A 3,974-nucleotide genomic window follows, 5' to 3' on the forward strand; every position below is an offset into this window, starting at 1 on the left:
AAACACAAAAGATTATAAGAGAATATTACAAAAAATTATATGCCAACAAATTGGACAACATACAAGAAATGGATAAATTCCTAGAGACATGTAACCTTCTGAAACTTTATCAAGATGAAATAAAAAATTTGAACAGACTGATTACTAGCAATGAAAGGGAACCAGTAACCAAAATACTTCCAACAAATAATAGTTCAGGACCAGATGGCTTCACTGGTGAATTCCACCAAACATTTACCTGTCATCCTTGTCTAGGGGCCGTGCTAATCTTTGTATCATTCCAATTTTGGTATATGTGCTGCTGAAACAATCACTTACCAAACATTTAGAGAGTTAATACCTATCCTTCTCAAACTGTTCCAACAAAAATAGAAGACAAAGGAAAGCTTCCAAATTCATTCTATTAGGCCACCAGTACTTACCCTGGTAGCAAAACCAGATAAAGACACTACAAAACAAAACAAAACAGAAAGCCCAATAGGCCAATATATCTTATGAACATAGTTGCAAAAACCCTCAACAAAATATAAGCAAACTGAATTCAACAATACATTTAAAAAATTGGGGTGCCTGAATGGCTCAGTGTCCAACTCTTGATTTTGGCTCAGGTCATGATCTCATGGTTTGTGAGTTCTAGCTCCATGTCAGGCTCTGTACTGACAGCACAGAGCCTGCTTGGGATTCTCTGCCTTTCCCTCTCTTTGCCTTCCCTCCACTCTCTAAACAAACAAATCAATAAGTTAAAAAAAAAAAAGATTCTCTCCCTCTCTCCCCCCCCGCCCCTCCCCTACTTGTGTGTGCACTCTCTCTCTCTTCCTCTCTCTCTCTCTCACACACAAAAAAAATCATTCACCATGATCAAGTAGGATTAATTCCAGGGATCCAAGAGTGGTTCAATATTTAAAATCAATTAGTGAGATACATTACATTAACAAGAGAAAAGATAAAAACCATATGATTATCTCAATAAAAACGCAGAAAAATCCTTTGACAAAGTACAAAATCTATTCATGATAAAAACTCTCAACAAAGTAGGGTTAGAGGGAACACATCTCAATATAATAAAGGTCATATATGCAAAATCCACATCTAAGCTCACACTCAGTGGTGAAAAACTGAGAGCTTTTCCTTTAATATCAGGAAAGACAAGGATGTCCACTCTCACAACTATTATTCAACATAATGCTGGAAGTTCTAGCCACAGCAATCAGATAAAAAACAAGCATACAAAGTAGTAAGTTAGAAGTAAAACTTCCACTATTTGCAGATGATTGATACTATATACAGAAAACCCTAAAGACTCTGCCAAAAAATTACTAGAAATGATAAATGAATTCAGTAAAGTCACAGGATACAAAATTAATATATAGAAATCTGTTGCATTTCTACACAATAATGAAGTAATTAAAGATATTAGAAGACAATCCCATTTACAATTGCACCAAAAACAAAAAAAAAGTTGATGCTAAGTTTATAGACAATAATAAAAGGGTAAATAAAATGAAGTAATGTACTTTTCCTGTTTGTAAGGAAGATAGAACTATTGAAGATTTGGGTAAAAATTTTATAGAACTATATTTAGATGTATATGTAAAATCTATAGACACATATACACATACATGTATGTATATACATGTATATATGCACATACATGATGTGTATACATGTATATATGTGTATATATTACATATATGTATACATAATGAAAAGATATACAATTAATAATTTCCAAGTGAGGAAAACATGGGGGGGGGGATATAGAAAATCCTTTCAATCTAGCAAAAGATCAGAACCAAAGAAGCAAATGTAAATAATGGTAAATAGAACACATAAAAATGGTACTAAATCCAGAGGCCGTTAATCACATAAATGTAAATTAGGATTAAACCAACATATTGAATGGCAAACAGAATCAGATACTCTAAAATATACAACCAGTTCCATGTTGCTTATAAGAGATATGTCCAGAGTAAGATGACACAGAAGATTTAAAATAAAGGGATAAAATATAGTAGGCAGATTTCTGCTCCTGGAAATGGTAGAGAAGCTTTTACTGATTAAGTCCTGTATATCAATTATAAACTCTGAGCAACATATTGAAAAACAGCTATTTGAAGGCACAGGAGAATGACCAAGAGGGGCCAGAAACTGAGGGGAATTAACATTTTTGGGAATCACACTGGGTGAGATTTGTGTTTATAAAGCTTTTTGCCTGAGGACACTCTTACCTCCTCTTGAGTGCAAAAATGCTAGAACTCAAGCAGAAAAGTGCAGTCTTACTGGCCTGAGTCGTCAATGGGCTGGGTTTAGAGAGGCCCAAGCAACTTTGAAGTTAGGGAGGAGGATTATCAAAAAAAAGAAAGAGTCACAACATACAGTGTTAAGTCTGTAATAAACCTCACCCCAATTTTCAGCTGACTCCTTTAGCTGTGCTCCTGCAGGAGAGACTCCGAGGGGGCAGGTGAGAAACGACAGATGGGAGGCTGAAAACTGTGACAGAGATTTCAGCTGCTGCCCACTGCAAAAGAGGCGGAGCTGGAAATGTGGGTCTAGATAGATTAAGTGCCTTCTAAAACAAAAATGAACAATCTTCAAAAGCAGACACCACAATGATTTTTCCCAGTTTCCTGTATACAATAAAACATTACCACACAGAAACATGTGGATGTTCACAGCAGCTTTGTTCTGCAAGCTGGAAACAACCCAATGTCCACCACTAGGGAAATGGATAAATTGAGGACCATTCTCACAACGGAATACTACTCAGACATGAAAAGGAACAAACCACTGATACACAACAGCATGGATGTTTCTCACAGACCTACTGATTGAGGCAGGGAAACAGGAGTGTATGTTGTATGATTCCCTGTATGTGATGTCCTAGAAAAGGCAAAGCTATCTATTGTGAAAACAATCGGAAAGAGGATTGTCTCTTGTGAGACTGTTGGGAGAAAGACATGAGGGAACTTGCTGCTCCAATGGAAAAATCTGTATCTTGAAGGACGGTGGCTGTCAAGGACCATAAGGGTTTGATGTTTTACTGTACTTGCAAGATAGCAAGTTAGCCTACCAGTCTTGTGGAGGCTGGCAGAAGACACAAAACTCCTAGGTCAGAGACAAAGAACTTTATTATCCACAGCACAATAAGCAGTTTGTGCAGATTTGCATTGGTTCCTCTTGTTCCCTAAGCCTTAACAGTTAACACAGAGGGGCCCAGATAGATGCTGTGTATACAGTAAACTTGTGTCACAACTGAAGGTCTTCAAGCTTCAGGAACCTAAATCTTTTATAAAGGGCAGTAATTGTGCCTGCTCTTCACTCTGGAAGAAGACAGTACCTTTATTATACTGGACAGTAAACAAACTTGCCTTTTGCTCTGGAAGGAGACACTATCTTCCAAGACTGTTCATGATAAAAACATTCCTGAAAATAGAGTGCCTCTGCTTGCAAGACACACAGAAACGGTTTCAAACAGTGAGCTGCAAGAGTATAAATGCATTTGTCAAAATTTATTGAATCTTAATACCTATTATTTACACACTGCATTATAATTACCTCAAAAATAAAACAGAACAACAAAACCCCCCATAAAACACAAAGAATTAGGCGTGGACAAATTAAGGGGGACAGTAATAGGGGAATTCTTTTGTTTTGGTGAATCCTTTGAAAGAGATAGGTATAGGAGCCAGCCTGCTTTGCCCAAGTGATAGCTGACCTCATAGTTTTAAACTAAATCTGAATTAGACTAATTTACATAAGGGCATGGAAGCTATCTTTTTTCTTCTCACCATCTCTTGGCACTCAGTACACAGGTGCTCAATGGAGTTGTTAAACTTGTACAACCAAGGTAAAAAGGAACCAATGCTTTGAGCACAAAGCCACTGAGTCATCGTTTCTTTACCTTGCCATCTTATTCCTTTCTCTCTTGCTTTCTGCACTTCCTCTCATCTCAGTTATACTTTTCTCTCCACCCC

The 3,974-nt window shown here is 37.0% G+C and overlaps 1 non-coding gene across 1 annotated transcript; it reads right to left on the reverse strand.

Moving 5' to 3' along the window:
• Positions 1–209: 209 nt before the first annotated feature.
• Positions 210–314, reverse strand: LOC120224245. The gene has a single exon (XR_005526504.1). It is a non-coding gene; the product is annotated as a U6 spliceosomal RNA (small nuclear RNA).
• Between the last annotated feature and the right edge of the window lie 3,660 nt (positions 315–3,974).

This window comes from Hyaena hyaena, unplaced genomic scaffold (assembly GCF_003009895.1).
Source record: "Hyaena hyaena isolate Hyena2069 unplaced genomic scaffold, ASM300989v1 scaffold_1137, whole genome shotgun sequence".
In the NCBI taxonomy this organism is placed as follows: domain Eukaryota; kingdom Metazoa; phylum Chordata; class Mammalia; order Carnivora; family Hyaenidae; genus Hyaena; species Hyaena hyaena.